Source organism: Aquarana catesbeiana, linkage group LG01, assembly GCF_042186555.1.
Source record: "Aquarana catesbeiana isolate 2022-GZ linkage group LG01, ASM4218655v1, whole genome shotgun sequence".
NCBI lineage: Eukaryota > Metazoa > Chordata > Amphibia > Anura > Ranidae > Aquarana > Aquarana catesbeiana.
Window position 1 is genome coordinate 617596591 of NC_133324.1, and position 17488 is coordinate 617614078.

Consider the following 17488-nt stretch of genomic DNA (forward strand, 5'->3'; position numbering starts at 1 on the left):
CACGTAATTAATTCTGGTCATTTGTCACATAAAATGACATCCTCTTCCCATTTTGACATGAAAAGGTCGGCCATACTGGGAGCAAATTTTGCTCCCATGGCCACACCTTTCGTCTGTAGATAATACGCACCCATGTGCCAAAAATAGTTATGTGACATAGAGAATTCAAGTAACTCTAAGATAAATTTATTTTGTGTGTAGGGAATCGTAGAATCTCGGAAAAGGAATGAATTGGACCGCCTCATAACCCAATCTATGTGATATGGCTGTGTACAAGGATGCAACATCCGCAATCACCAATAGATAGGTAGATTTCCACTCAATGTTATTTAGAACATTGATAACGTGTTTTGTGTCCCTTAGAAAAGAGGGAATGCATATCACCAGTGGCTGCAATTAATGATCAATATATTTGCTGACTCTTGATCTAATAGAGTCAATTCCACTGATGGGCCATCCTGGGGGATTTACCATACTCTTTTGTATTTTGGGCAATGAATACATCGTGGGTAATCTAGGAGCTAGAGGTACCAGATGTTCCTTTTCTTTTTTTGTTTAAAATACCCATATGAAATCCCTTCTCCACAAGTTGTTTTAGTTCTCTTTTGAAAGCCAGAGTGGGATCTGAGACAGAGGAGGTGTATGTATCAACATCTGACAGAAGTCTTACCATTTCCTGTACGTTTCTTTGTCCATAATTACACACAGACTCATGCTGCAAATAACGTTTGTTTATTTGATAAAGGAAATAAAATCAGTACGCTTACAAGTGTAGATAGAACATAAGCGTCTAGAATCCTCCTTTATGGAGCCCTGAACAGGGTCACATCCGAGCGCCAAGATAGATGGATCGTCCACAGGATGGATGGATGAGTACCATGGATGAGTACCTCCACAAGCAATGGCTCACCACGCAGCTGCCGACAAGCTGCAAGCAAGCCACTCACTGACTCCAGGTGCCAGGACAAGGCTGTGGAAGCCCCCACCACATAATCCAGGGGGAGCTTCTGATGGAACATACTGACAGGGGACACTATGTGGTTGCCAGGACAATGCGTTTCAGAGGGTGTTGCCTCTTTCCTCAGGTCCGCCCTGTGTTGTCCGAGGAGCCCTTATATAGCTATTGATAAATGTCCAGGGTATTAACCCTTCTTTCTCAGGCCATTGGGCTTACATCGGTTTCTGATATAAGCCCAATGTCCTGAGAAAGAAGGGTTAATACCCTGAACATTTATCAATAGCTAAATAAGGGCTCCTCGGACAACACAGGGCGGACCTGAGGGAGGAGGCAACACCCTTTGAAATGTGTTGTTCTGGCAACCACATAGTGTCCCTTATATGTCTGTTCCATCAGAAGCTCCCCCTGTATTACATGGTGTAGGCTTCCACAGCCTCGTCTTGACCGGCTGGCACCAGGAGTCAGTAAGTGGCTTGCTTGCAGCCTGTCCGCAGCTGCATTGTGAGCCATTGCTTGTAGAAGGTACTCATTCATTCATGCTGTGGAAGATCCATCTATCTTGGCTCTCGGATGTGACCCTGTTCAGGGCTCCATAAAGGAGGATTCTAGATGTTTATGTTCTATCTACACTTGTAAGTGTATTGATTTTATTTCCTTTCTCAAACAAACATTATTTGCTTCATGAGCCTGTGCGCTTGTATCTCACTTTATGTTTCTACAGCTGTCAGTTCCCCGCTAATCACCGAGCTGCAAGGAGTGTGGTGTGAGATAATCTATTGATATTAACCCTTTCGCTGAAGGATTTCCTTGGACATTTCTCCCTTGACTGTGTTTTTATTTTTGTTTTTTGCTTTTTTGGACTCCTTACATTCTTTAGCGCAATCCTGTATTTTTTGTTTATTTTGGCCATTATTACAATGCACCCCCCTCTGTCCACTGGTTGGACAGCTATATCCTTTCTGTTACACAAACTATCCAATCCAATCCTAATATCTCACTGGGGTTTGGTAGGTCGTATACTCAAATTTTCTAAATCTTTAACAACCAAATCATGGAAAATATTTATGTTAGGAGCACTGTTTCCCAGGGGATTAAAAAGGGAGGCATTAGCCAAACCAGAATGAATGAACTTTGATGAACCCCTCACTAGCTGTCTAGTGGGATCACTTATAAGATATAGTTTTATGTTTCAACCTCCGAGTATATTTTTGCATATCTATAAAAGTTTGAAACTTGTTGAGGTTGCGTGGGGGTGCGAATTTGAGTCCTTTATTGAGGGTTATTACCTTCTCCTTAGATAATTCTTTCATGCTGAAGTTGATAATACCATAATCACCTTAATCCTCCTTCTTTTTGGAGTGAAGATGCCTCCTCCCTCTGGACTGACCCTCTCTTGCGTCTCCATTTGTTTTGTGTCCTCCCCTGTGCCCCACTGAAAAACCTGTTGGTTAGGGTTTCCACTTGGATAGTGTAAGGGCTGGTCTCAGCCCTTCCTTCCTCTGAGCTGGCTGCCCAGCTGTCGGCTAATTACCAGCTCTTATCTCTCCACAGTGACTCACCTGATGATATCCTGCTCGTCAGTCCTGCCTACTTAAGCCGTCCAGCCCAGATGATCTCTGACTTCGCCTTGGTCAACATCACAGAGACTATCCCCTGCGTTCCTGTTAAAGACTTGCTTGGCTGACATTCCTTCTGGCTGCAGATCCTGCTTGCTGTTCCACTACGCTGATCTCTGGCTTCCTGACTTTCTGGCTTGTCTGACTATCTGTTCTGGTTACTGAACTTTGGCTATGTTTTGACTACGTTTGTTCTATTTATTTTTATTATTAAACACGTGTGATTTAACTATACTTCTGTCTCGGTCTGATTCATGGTTTCTGACAGTAGGCAAAGGTCATGAATTCAGAAGATGCAGTCAATCCACTTGTTGGTAATATTTTCTCCCAGATTGGATGAGCAGGATCACCGCATGGGTCAGTTTGCCATGGCATTACAAACACTCCTGTCGCATGGCTCTCCTGGAATCTCCCACTGTGGCTGCTCTGGTACAGCCTGTGTTGCAGGCCATCCCTGCTGCTGCTCCATTCTCTGTGCAGGCACCCGCCTCAAGTATTACCTCTATAAGAGGTATGTCTGGTTCCGCTCCGCTTCCCCAGCAATTTGGGGGTGATCCAGTCCAATGCAGAGGGTTTCTCAACCAGGTTTAGATATACTTTGAGGTGCCATACCCCCTCATGGCCAGGTTTACCCTTTGTCGGTCTTGGAGGATGAGGTCATGGAGGAGTATGTTGAAGATGCACTTTCTTGAGGTTTCATCCGCAAATCCTTGTCTTCTGCTGGAGCTGGTTTCTTCTTTGTGAAGAAAAAGAGTGGTGAATTGAGACCTTGTATTGATTATATGGGTCTCAATTGTCTCACGATTAAGAATGCCTATCCGATTCCATTGATTATGGAGTTTTAATGACTGCCTCAAGAGAGCAACGGTTTTCACGAAGCTTGATTTGAGAGGGTCATACAATCTCATGAGGATTAAGGAGGGCGATGAGTGAAAAACTGCATTTAATACCAGAACAGGCCATTATGAGTACCTCGTAATGCCCTTTGGCCTTTGTAACGCCCCCGTAGTTTTCCAGGAATTTATTAACGATGCCCTCCGAGATTTGTTGCAGTTATGTGTGGTGGTTTATCTCGACGATATCCTCATATTTTCCAAGTCCCTGGAGAGCCACCAGGCTTTAGAAACTAAGAGAAAACAATCTCTATTGTAAATTGGAGAAGTGCGAATTCCATTGTGAACAAGTTAAAATGCTGGGTTATATCATTTCCACTGCTAGTTTTTTTGATGGACCCAGAGAAACTTTCAGCAGTCCTACAGTGGCCCCAACCCGTGGGTTTACGTCCTTTGCAGCGTTTTCTTGGTTTTGCCAGCTGTTATCGGAAGTTTATTCGTAACTTCTTGTCTCTGGTCAAGCCCCTGACTGATATGACCAGAAAGGACGGTAACCCACAGAGTTGGTCTCCGGAGTCTATTAAGGCCTTTGAGAGTCTCAAGGCTGCCTTTGTTTCAGCTCCCATGTTGGCACATCCTGATCCTATGTTACCTTTTATCCTTGAGGTTGATGCTTCTGAGACTGGAGTTGGCACCCTTCTGTCTCAACGTCCTAACTCTGAGAGCGCTATGCATCCTTGTGGCTACTTTTCCAAGAAATTGTCACCTGCAGAGTGCAATTACGAGATTGGTGACAGAGAGCTGTTAGCGATCATTTTAGCCCTGAAAGAATGGAGACATCTCCTTGAAGGTACCACTGTGCCAGTTCTCATTCTTAATGACCATAAGAATCTCACATTCTTGACTGAGGCTAAACGCCTCTATCCCAGAAGGGTGTGATGGGCTCTTTTCTTATCAACTTACAATTACATTGTCTCATTCTTACCCGGTACTAAGAATGTAAGGGCTGACGCTTTGTCACTGCAATTTTCCTCCACTTCCAAGATGGAGTCGGTTCTGGTTTCTGTGATTCCTCCTGATCGTATTCTGGCTATGGTTTGCACCAGTCTCACTTCTCCTTTGGGTGACAAATTCTTGCTGCTCAGGTCCATGCTCCTCCTGAGAAACCTTGTGACCGCTGCTTTGTCCCAGAGAGTCTCCGTATTGCCGTGCTCCAGACTTACCATTCTCCCAAGGCTGCTGGCCACCCTGAGAAGAATTAACTCTTTTGGGCAATTTCCCAACAATTCTGGCGGCCTAGTCTACATGCTGATGTAACCGCCTTCGTAGTTGCCTGTTCTGTGTGTGCTCAGAGTAAGACTCCACGATACCTTCTAGTGGGCCTCCTACAACCCATGACCAATGGAGAGAGGCCCTGGACCCACCTGTCTATGGATTTCATTGTGGAGTTACCCAACTCCCAGGGCAACACAGTTATCCTTATGGTGGTTGACCGGTTCTCGAAAATGTCTCATTGTATTCCACTTAAGAAGTTGCCTACTTCTAAGGAACTGGCTTCCATTTTTGATCGGGAGATCTTTCGCTTACATGGGCTACCCAAGGTGTAGTCAGTTTGTGTCCTGGTTCTGGCGAGCCTATCACCCGCAGTCTAATGGGACCGCAGAACGAGCCAATCAGTCCTTGGAGAAATTCCTACATTGCTATATTTCTGACCAGCATAACAACTGGTCAGACCTCTTACCGTGGGCGGAGTTTGCTCACAATAGTGCCTTGAATTCTGCTTTCCGATTGTCTCAGATTATGGCGAACTATGGTTTCCAGCCTTCCATGTTGCCTGACTAATTTGTTCCTCAGAGTATTCCGGCATTAGAGGAGCATCTCCGTGGTCTTCGTTCCACTTGGGCACAAGTCCAGGAGGCTTTGCAACATGCTAATGATAGGTACAGACTCCATGCTGGCCGCAGATGCCTGCCTGTGCCTTCCTACCAGGTTGGGGACAGGGTCTGGCTGTCATCTCGCAACCTCCGACTTCGTGTCCCCTATCTAAAGTTCGCACCTCGGTTTATTGGGCCTTTCCATATTCTTTGTAGGATTAACCCAGTGGCTTATGCATTAGACCTTCCTTCTAATATGCTTTTCTCAAGGAGTATGAAGTATAGTCCATTGTTGACTCCTGTAGGTTCCGTGGGAGCATACAGTACCTGGTGCATTGGAAACGGTATCGTCCGGAGGAATGCTCTTGGGTCTCATCCTTGGACGTTCATGCCCCTGTCCTCCTCCGTGATTTCCATAGATGTTTTCCCCTCAAGCCTTCTAACACCTACTATAGTCCCCCCCATCTTCCCCCTTCCACCCACCATTAGGGTCTGACTGACCTGTCTGCCCCATTATATTCTAATTCACACACCCCCTCTCTGTCCTAGTTTAAAAACTCCTCCAGGCTGCCAATAAACCTCTCTCCCAGCAGAACAGCCCCCTTCCAATCAGGTGCAAACTATTTTAGCACGTAGTTTTATTCCAATAAAAAGTCAGTGCTCTAGGAACCCAAATTCTTTCCTCTTACACCAGGTCTTTAGCCTTGCATTGAGTTCCCTAATCTCTAAGGGAGTGACTTTTCATACGATTTATTCTTAACTTCTTTAACCGCTTGCTTACTGGGCACTTAAACCCCCCCTCCTGTCCAGACCAATTTTCAGCTTTCAGCGCTGTCGCACTTTGAATGACAATTGCGCGGTCATACAACACCGTACCCAAATGAAATTTTTATTTTATTTTTTTCCCACAAATAGAGCTTTCTTTTGGTGGTATTTGATCACCTCTGCGGTTTTTATTTTTTGTTAAAAAAATGTAAAAAGGCCGAATTTTAAATAAATTTTAAATTTTTTTCATATTTTGTTATAAAATTTTAAAACAGGTAATTTTTCTCCTTCATTGATGTACGCTGATGATGCGGCACTGATGGGCACCGATAGGTGGCAGTGATGGGCATGGATGGGTGGCAGTGATGTGCACTGATGGGTGGCAATACTGGGCATTGATCGGTTACACTGATAGGCAGCACTGCTAGGTGGCACTGATTGGCACCACTGGTGGGCATTGATAGGTGGCACTTGTGGGTATTGATAGGTGACACTCATGGGCATTGATAGGTGGCACTGGTGGGCACTGTGGGCACTGGCAGGTGGCACTGGCAGGGGGTACTATTGTGTACCAATGTCCCTTGCAGATGAGCCGGTGATTGGCTTTTTTTCTCCTCGCGCTGTCAGCATGAGGAGAAAAAAAAAGATAACCGAGCTTTTGTTTACATCATGTGATCAACTGTCATTGGCTGACTGCTGAGCACATGGTAAGGAGCCGGGACCGGCCCCTTACTCGAATCGGTGATCACCCGAGTCTCAGTGACTCGGTGATCACAGCACGCTCCGCCTGCACCCTGCAGGGCGCGTGCAGGGAGCTTGCACGGGGGAGGCCGTCATACGACAGCCTCCCGGAAATTCAGGTCCGCGCTCTGGCCGTCATTCGGCTATAGCGCGGACGTCAAGTGGTTAATAAATCTCTATATCTAAATGTCATTCAGTTTGGGTTTATATCTAGTTTAGAAATAAACAGTGCCCCTAAATATTTCTGACTTCTAACCTATGCCTAATGTTACTTTGACCCTAACATTAAACCCTTCCCCTACCAAAATCCAAAACTTAAACTAACCCTAAACATTTATACTTAATACATAGCTTAATCTCAAAATGAAACTTTAAAGGCTCAATGCACATATTTGTGTAAGAAAAAAGTGTACATTTATTATTTTTTTAACAGTAGCCTGTAAAACATGATTGCACCCATAATTAGTGTTAGTTTGCCTGTGTCCATGTGCAAAGTTAATGTGAATGAGAGTGATTAGAAGTCATTTCCCTTTAGGAGTATCTCTCCAAAAATAGCATTTTCGTTTCAGGGGATGCCAGAATTCTGGCTTGTATCTTTGTACAGTTTGCTGAGAAAATCAGTAGACCAATCACACAAGCAGGAAATTATATTTCAGGGAGCATCCTGTATACCATCTGTGTACAGAACGCCTCCAGGTTGCCATGTTGCATTGCATTTTACAGAAAATCACAGCAATGCAGATTGAAAAAAAAAGTAATTTTAATAACATGCATTTACAATATGACTTGTGTTGCAATTCTATTTGCTATATTATTATTATATTACTATTTTTTTAATTTGCTATTTTTTCCCATGAAACACCTAAACTGAGCTATAAAATGAACCCCTCCCTCACGTAAGATGAAAACATTCCCTAAACCATAACCTTTACCTTGTTTGTCAGAGCTAAAAGGTACCTCTTCTGTGCCAGGATCTCACAGCATTAATTTATTAGCATTGAAAATGACTGATACATATATTTTTTTTCTTAACAAAAGCAATTTTATACCTGGTTAAACAAATAAAGCCATTTGAATTCTTATGTTTTGCTTTTCATACATGAAAACAACCAGTGGACAATATATTGATATTACTAAGCTAAAATATTTCAATTATTAATGATGCAAAAGGGATGTAAAAATGCGAAAATTTACAGGTCATTACCACTGACATATTTTCCTCCATTATAATGTACTAAAATATTGCGCATTTAAAAAAAAAAAAACACCTATGCAAAATGTATTTACCAACAAAACATATGTTTTTGAGTTATTCTCAGTTGCTGGATAAACACTCAGAATCATTAAATTAGTCATACAGTACATTTTGTGTGGCATAAACTACAAGCACTAAAATGATAACAGAAGGAAGAAAGACAAAGTGGGAATGGCACAGTCCTGCCTCATTTAACAGTCACAAACATTTGGCTGTTGCTACCATCCCAGCCATTCACTGCTCAGCAGACTCTATTTGAAATCTGTCAATGTCTGTGTTTTCTGTTGGTGCATATATACACGTTCCCATTCTGAAAAGGAGGCCAGGACAATGTTGGGACTCATCTAAATTAATGGATTCAACCTTTTGCCCGTTTCAGCAGATGCTGCTCCTAGTCATCCCAAAAAAAAGCATGTTAAAAGTCAACAGCGTTAAGCGTTTTAGGTCACAATGCCCATTTCAAGGTCATTTTAATTCTGGGAAAAGGTTAATTAGATCACTGCATAAAACAACAATAGACTTTACTCAACTTCCCTCTAACAGCCACAGACGGACATACACTAAAATATTTACTGGGTGTCATATTGAGCAGGTGTTCTCAGCCTCTAAAGAGCGCATTTGAGTCGCCGCTTTGTACTATTAAAAAGACATACGTCTAATATTGCTTTATATTTATTTCCCATAAGGGAAGGCAAATCAATTAATAGCTCAGTATTTCTCTGCAAGTAAGAAAGCTTTATATAATAAGGACAAAAGTCAATTAAAGGCTAGCTCCTTCTGGAACCATTCCTTTTAACAAACAATCTACTAATGTATTTAAATGAGTTGAACAGATCATGAAATAATACATCATGATGTGTATGCCTGAGAATGCCTTTGTTCATTTTAAATGGTGTAAAACATAATTCAGTATATTATTCATGATAATGCAGCCTATTTATTAATAAAGCGGGCATCAATTTTTTGAACAGTGTTTAAATACCGAATTATCACTTAAATCTATTTTATTTAGGAATGTTTTTTCGAGCAACTTCTCATAATGCTTATTAATATCATAACCTGTATATATATATATATATATATATATATATATATATATAAATATAATACAGTGCCTTGCAAAAGTATTCACCCCCCTTGGCATTTTTCATGTTTTGTTGCCTCACAACCTGGAATTAACATGGATTGTTTGAGGATTTGCATCATTTAATTTACAGAACATGCCCACAACTTTGAAGATGTTTTTTTTTTTATTGTGACGCAAACAACAAATAGGACAAAATAACAGAAAAAGTCAATGTGCATAACTATACGTCAATATTTTGTAAAGACACCTTTTGCGGCTATCACAGCTCCAAGTCGCATTGGATAAGTCTCTATGAGCTTTCCACATCTTACCACTGGGATTTTTGCCCATTCCTCCTTGCAAAATTGCTCCAGCTCCTTCAAGTTGGATGGTTTGCACTTGTGAACAGCAATCTTTAAGTCTGACCACAGATTTTCTATTGGATTGAGGTCTGGGCTTTGACTAGGCCATTCCAACACATTTACATGTTTCCTCTTAAACCACTCAAGTGTTGCTTTAGCAGTGTGTTTGGGGTCATTGTCCTGCTGGAAGGTGAACCACCATCCTAGCCTCAAATCACACACAGAGTGGTACAGGTTTTCCCCAAGAATATCCCTGTATTTAGCACCATCCATCTTTCCCACAACTCTGACCAGTTTCCCAGTCCCGACTGCTGAAAAGCATCCCCACAGCATGATGCTGCCACCACCATGTTTCACTGTGGGGATAGTGTTCTCTGGGTGATGTGATGTGTTGGGTTTGCGCCAAACATAGCGTTTTCTTTGATGGCCAAAAAGTTCAATTTTAGTCTCATCAGACCAAAGCACCTTCCTCCATACATTTTGGGAGTCTCCCACATGCCTTTTTGCAAACTCAAAACATGCCAGTTTGTTTTTAGCTGAAAGTAATGGCTTTCTTCTGGCCACCTTGCCATAAAGCCCAACTCTATGGAACATACGGCTTATTGTTGTCCTATGTACAGATACTCCAGTCTCTGCTGTGGAACTCTGCAGCTCCTCCAGGGTTACCTTAGGTCCCTGTGCTGCCTCTCTGATTAATGCCCTCCTTACCCGGTCCGTGAGTTTTGGTGTGCGGCCGTCTCTTGGCAGGTTTGCTGTTGTGCCATGTTCTTTCCATTTGGTTATGATAGATTTGATGGTGTTACTAGGGATCATCAAAGATTTGGATATTTTTTTATAACCTAGCCCTGACTTGTACTTCTCCACAACATTGTCCTTTACGTACTTGGAGAGTTCCTTGGTCTTCATGGCAGTGTTTGGTTAGTGGTGCCTCTTGCTTAGGTTTTGCAGCCTCTGGGGTCTTTCAAAAAGGTGTGTTTATGTAATGACAGATCATGTGACACTTAGGTTGCACACAGGTGGACATCATTTCACTAATGATGTGACTTCTGAAGGTAATTGGTTCCAGCAGAGCTTTTTATGGGCTTCATAACAAAGGGGGTGAATACATACGCACATGCCAATTATCAGTTTTTTATTTCTGAAAAATAGTTTTATGTGTATATTTTTCTAATTCTACTTCACCAACTTATACTATAGTGTTCCGATCCGTCACATATAATTCAGATTAAAAAAACATTGAACATTGAACTAAAGTCTGTAATGTAACAAAATAGGTAAAAAGCCAAGGGGTGAATACTTTTGCAAGGCAATGCATATATTATATATATATATATATATATATATATATATATATACAGTGCAGTGGCGCTTTGCGGGCGGTTTTAACCCTTTTTCAGCCGCTAGTGGGGGTTAAAACCGCCCCGCTAACGACTGAATAGCGCCGCTAAAACGATGGTAAAGCGCCGTTTTACCGCTGCCGCCGCTCCCGCCCCAGTGTGAAAGGGGTCTAATGGGAGTGTTTTCATAATTATCAATCAGCTGTGGCACCCGCAGAGCGCTAATGAGGAAATCTGCTGGGCCTGCATCCCTTTAGACATGTTCCTATTGGGAGTATCTCACCAAAAATAACATTTGTGTTGCAGGAGATGCCTGAAATCTGACTTGTATCTTAGTGCAGACTTCTGGGAAAATCACTGAGTCAATCACACAAGCAGGAAATTATGTACGTGGGGGGCGTTCTGTACACATTCTGTGTACAGAACACCTCCAGGTAGCCATATTGCATTGCAGTTTCAGAAAATAACAGCGGCTGCAGATTGAAAAGTAAAGGTCATTTTTAATAACATTCAATTACAGTATAAATACAAAAAAGGGAACGGCACCAATTATAAGCTAATGCAATAGTAAATGCCAGTGCTGCTCCTAGAATTAGTCAATAACTAATAAATAATGAAAGAAAATCCAAAGGGCGCTAACTGATCAATCAAGTGAAATGTGAATCACAGTGATTAAGTGAATGAATAAATAAATAAATAATACATTAATAAAACCATCCAATATATGATCAAAATTCATGTGAATCTATATATAATGTAATATAATATAATATAATGTGCACAATGATAAAAAAACTATACAACCAATAAAATGTGTAATAAAGTATCATAGATTAAAGTTCATGATTTCTGTAATTAATTAATTCTTCAACACCGTGATCCTGTGAATAAAGGTGCTCCAATAATCCAAATACGACAGTGCTCCACCCAAAGTGAAATATAAATTTGAGCTCACCAGATAGATCGGGCAATTGACTTCCTGATGACGCGCTCACCACGTGAAAAGTGTAGAAGAGAGGCTTTAGATGCAAACGTACAGGAGCTCCTCACTTCTCCCGGGTTGCTGAAATGCACGCCCCATGGAGCTAGTTAGAAAGCGGTACGGGATTGGTTTCACAGACCCTAAAGCTGCTGATGTGCTGAACTTTTATCACATTGTACACATGTAAGTGCAGCTATTTTTTATTTATTAAAAACAATATTACACTATTACCTGCCTTCTGTGACTCATTTGGTGGAGCCAATTTCACAGAACTGACTATTGTGGAGGATTTATACTTATTTGGAGAGTTTGACTTACAAACTCACGCTTCTTGGTTATTGACCGGCCTTATCCATCTATATATCATAAGAGGAGAAGAGGCAGATGGTGAATATGGCGGTGATTGACCCAGGAATGGATTGAAGTTGTATTTTTATCATTCATGCTTGATGGTCATTTACAGGCCGGATCTATATGGTCAGGGCCGGTGCTACCATTAGGCGGAGTAGGCAACCGCCTAGGGTGCACTACCACCTAGGGCGCCACCACGGCCCCTGTCTCGGTGAAGCTCCAGGCGTGTGCGAGCTCGGTGCTGGGTCGGCTGTCCTTGGGAACACATCCGCTGCATACTGACAATCCTCCGATGTGTCCCACTGAGCACCCCGCTGTCACATCTCCTCACACAGTAATATCTTGCAGCGCCACTCCGGGACTCCTTTACTCCAGCCTGTCCCTCTGGTGTGGTGCTGTATGTCTGTGTGAGTGCAGCGGAAGGGCGGGGCTCGGTGAAGATGGGAGCATTGAGAGAGGTGCAGCGTCTGTTAGCTGACCTCCCAACCGGTGGGGACACCATGGAGCAGCTGGATGGCGGCGCTGGCAGGGACTTCTAAGCAATACTGCCCGCCCACTGCTGAGGAGAGCCCTGATGTGTTGGTCAATCAAGCCATGAAGAGCAGAGGTAAGGAGGAGGATGGACCCTCCCTGATCTTCATTGAGCTGTGTGTGGGGGATAGGGGGGTGAGTGGTGCAGGAAGTAGGACTCAGTGTATGTGATGGGTAGGTGGGTCACTGTATGTGTCAGGTAGGTCAGTGTAGTGGTCAGGTAGGTGGGTTAGTGTATGCGTCAGGTAGGTCAGTGTAGGGGTCAGGTAGGTGGGTTAGTGTATGTGTCAGGTAGGTCAGTGTAGGGGTCAGGTAGCTCAGTGTAGGGGTCAGGTAGGTCAGGGTATGTGTCAGGTAGGTGGGTCGGTGTATGTGATGGGTAGGTGGGTCACTGTATGTGTCAGGTAGGTCAGTGTAGTGGTCAGGTAGGTGGGTTAGTGTATGCGTCAGGTAGGTCAGTGTAGGGGTCAGGTAGGTGGGTTAGTGTATGTGTCAGGTAGGTCAGTGTAGGGGTCAGGTAGCTCAGTGTAGGGGTCAGGTAGGTCAGGGTATGTGTCAGTTAGGTGGGTCAGTGTATGTGTCAGGTAGGTGGGTTAGTGTATGTGTCATGTAGGTCAGTGTAGGGGTCAGGTAGCTCAGTGTATGGGTCAGGTAGTTCAGGATATGTGTCAGGTAGGTGGGTCGGAGTATGTGTCAGGTAGGTGGGTCAGTGTATGTGTCAGGTAGGTCAGTGTAGCAGTCAGGTAGATGGGTCAGGTAGGTCAGTGTATGGGTCAGGTAGGTCAGTGTATGTGTCAGGTAGGTGGGTCAGTGAATGTGTCAGGTAGGTGGGTCAGTGTATGTGTCAGGTAGGTCAGTGTAAGGGTCAGGTAGGTCAGTGTAGGGGTCAGGTAGGTCAGTGTAGGGGTCAGGTAGGTGGGTCAGTGTATGTGTCAGGTAGGTGGGTCAGTGTATGTGTCAGGTAGGTCAGTGTAGCGGTCAGGTGGTGGGTCAAGTAGGTCAGTGTATGGGTCAGGTAGGTCAGTGTATGTCAGGTAGGTGGGTCAGTGTATGTGTCAGGTAGGTCAGTGTAGCGGTCAGGTAGGTCAGTATAGCAGTCAGGTAGGTCAGTGTATGTTTCAGGTAGGTGGGTCAGTGTATGTTTCAGGTAGGTGGGTCAGTGTATGTGTCAGGTAGGCGGGTCAGTGTATGTGTCAGGTAGGTGGGTCAGTGTGTGTGTCAGGTAGGTATGTGTAATGGTCAGGTAGGTCAGTGTATGTATCATGTAGGTCAGTGTATGTGTCAGGTAGGTGGGTCAGTGTATGTGTCAGGTAGGTCAGTGTAGCGGTCAGGTAGGTGGGTCACTGTATGTGTCAGGTAGGGGTCAGATAGGTCAGTGTAATGGTCAGGTAGGTTATATGTGTTACAAGGGCAAGGCAAAGGGGGTAGAATCAGAGGCAGAGCCAAAGGGGTGGCAAAATGAGGTTTCGCCTAGGGTGTCAAAAATCCTTGCACTAGTCCTGTATGTGGTAAGCGTAATTTATATCTCACTTCGGGTGGAGCACTCTATTTAGATTATTGGAGCACCTTGTTGGAGAATTAATTATTAACAGAAATTTTGAACTTTAATTTATGACACTTTATTACACATTTTATTGGTTGTATAGTTTTTTTTTATCATTGTGCTCATTATATTATATTATATTATATTACATTATATATAGATTCACATGAACTTTTCTCATATATTGGATGGTTTTATGAATTTATTAATTTATTTATTCATTCACTTAATCATTATGATTCACATTTCACTTGATTGATCAGTTAGCGCCCTTTTGATTTTCTTTCAATTACAATATGAATTTTTTTTTATTTGCTATTTTGTTTTCCCACAAAAGTGGAGTTACCCTTTAATTTTGAGGCTTTCACCTTTAACCAAAGAATCAAAAGTCTTGGTGCAAGGGTTCAAGCGACAATAATTGCATGTTTTTCACGTTTTAACCCAATAGGCATAGGGACCTGTAAATTACAACCAAGAGGAAGGTTTATCTCTCAAGCTGAACAAGCTCAGGGAAAGGAGTGTACCTAGAGTGGGGGCTCTCTGACTTGAAAATCTACAACCTTGTTTTAATACAGTCTGTAATTCTTGGTATACCAAATAGGAAGATTTATTTTTATGATGTTTGCTATATAATGATATTCTTTAGAAAAAGTTCTAACAAATGTAACTTTATTTGCTTCATGATTTTTTTTTTCCTATTAAAGTGTATCCCACTCCCATACAGTGTGTTGCTCTTTCTTAATAAATGGTTCCAATCTCTTTCCTTAGCAATTTTTCTGCCTTGCTCAATACTCCAAAACATAGGAAAATCCCTACCTAAAAGTCTACTTTTTTATAATCTCAAATTCTTTGTCAAAAAGTTCCTCTGTTGAACAATTTCTGCTCGAATGAACTTTCCTGCTGGTATTCATTTTATAGTGTGAGAAGGGAGGTAACTGGTTGCAAATAAAGTAGCATTTTCTGCACATGATTTCTGAAAAGGTGTCGAAGTGACCAGTCCCACCTCAGGATTGCTCTGTAAAGTAACATCAAGAAAATCAATAGAAGTGGCATGATGATTATATGTGAATTAAAGAATATGCTTGTTGTTGTTTAACCATTTGCTTACTGGACACCTAAACCCCCCTCCTGCCCAGACCAATTTTCAGCTTTTTGCACTGTCACTCTTTGAACGACAATTGTGCGGTCATACAACATTTTAAATTTTTATCATTTTTTCCCCACAAATAGAGCTTTCGTTTGGTGGTATTTGATCACCTCTGGGTTTTGTTTTTTTTTGTTAAAAAATTAAAAAAGATTGAAATGTAAAAAATAAAATACAAAACCGTTTAATATTTTGTCAATAAATTTTTCTCCTAATTGATGTACGCTGATGAGGCTGCACTGATGGGCACTGATAGGCTGTATTGATGAGCACCGATAGGCTGCATTGATGGTCACTGATAGGGCGGCACTGATGGGCACTAAAAAGGCGGCACTGATGGGCACTAATAGGCGGCACTAGTGGGCACTGATGAGGTGGCATTGGTGGGCACTGAGAGGTGGCACTGATGGGTAGCACTGATGGGCGGCACTGAAGGCCACTAATAGGTGGCACTGATAGGTGGCACTGATGGGCACTGATGGGTGCCAGTGATGGGCACTGATTGGCACTGGTCGGTGACACTGATAGGCAGCACTGCTAGGTGGCACTGATGAGGCACTGATTGGCACCACTGGTGGGAATTGATAGGTGGCACTTTTGGGCATTGATAGGTGGCACTGATTGCTGGCACTGTTATGTACTGGTGGGCACTGATTCGTGGAACTGGGGGCACTGATTCGTAGCACTGTGGGCACTGGCAGGCGGTACTGGTGGGCACAGATGAGGCAGCTGTGCCTCTTCCTCTTCGGGACCGATGTCCCTTCAACAGAAGCCGGTGATCGGCTTTTTTTTCTCCTCACTCTGTCAGCGTGAGAAGAAAAATAAACGATTACCGATCTTCTGTTTACATCATGTGATCAGCTGTCATTGTCTGACAGCTGATCACGTGGTAAGGGGCTGGGATTGACCCCTTACTCCGATCTGTGAGCACCCGAGTCTCATTGACTCGGTGATCACAGCACGCGGGGAGCATGCAAAGGGGAGGCCGTCTATTGAATCTGAATCGGATCTGAAGGAGTTAATATTCTACAAATTCTTTAAGCACCATGGTGTCACCCTCCAACACTACCAGCAGGTCATCTATAAAGCGACCAAACCAATGCAAACGTCTAGCACAGGGGTAGGCATCCTCAACCCTCCGCTGTGTTTAAACTAAAAGTACCATGAGACATTGCAAGACCCTAACAATCACAGGCATGACTCCTAGAGGCAGAGGCATGGTGGGATTTGTAGTTTCACCACAGCTGGAGTGCCGAGGTTGCCTACCCCTGATCTAGCATATGGGTTCTGTTGAGAGAAAAGAAAATGCTCCTCCCACCATCCCACATACAAATTCGGCAGAAAAGGCAAAAACATAGCTCCCATCGGTGATCCACACTATTGTATATAATAGGAGCTGTCGAACATGAAATAATTATGCATTAAGAGATAAGCAATACATTGAAGCAAATATTCTTATAATTCATCAGAATAAAAACTATAGAACTATAGAATATATAGAACATATTGTTTCAGATGGTATCATACTGCTTGTAATGAGACTTACTTTCTTTTTTTCGATTTATGTGGCAGTTTAATTTTGGAGCAATTGCAGGTTGAGTTTTCTGGTGGGTTGTATGGTGTGGATAGCAGCACTCTTGTTGCGGGTGATAAATAGTTCTACCCAATTCATGCTAGAAGTACTGCATTGGAAGTGTTCAATTAGTTGTGGAGAGTGAATTGACAGAGTTAAAAAACAGGAGAGTCAGCTCAGGTTCATCCAATATTACAGCACAAGAGGCAAAGGCATTAGAACATCTTCAAAAATCTAAAGACTTGGTGGTTCAGGGAGCTGGTAAAGGAGGGACGGTCATGGTATTTAGACCCCTTTTACACTGAGGCGCTTTTCAGGCATTTTAGCGCTAAAAAAACGCCTGAAAAGCGCTTTAAAAATGTTCCCAATGCATCTGAATGGATGCTTTCACGCTGAAGCGTTGCACTGGCAGGGCATTGAGGAAAGTCCTGCAAGTAGCACTTTTGGAGCATCTTTGGGGAGCTCAAAAAGCGCTTTAAAAATGCCCCTCTCCATTGAAAGGAATTGAAAAAGCTTTAAAAGTGCCTTAAAAGCGCCTGAAAACCACCCTGAAGCTG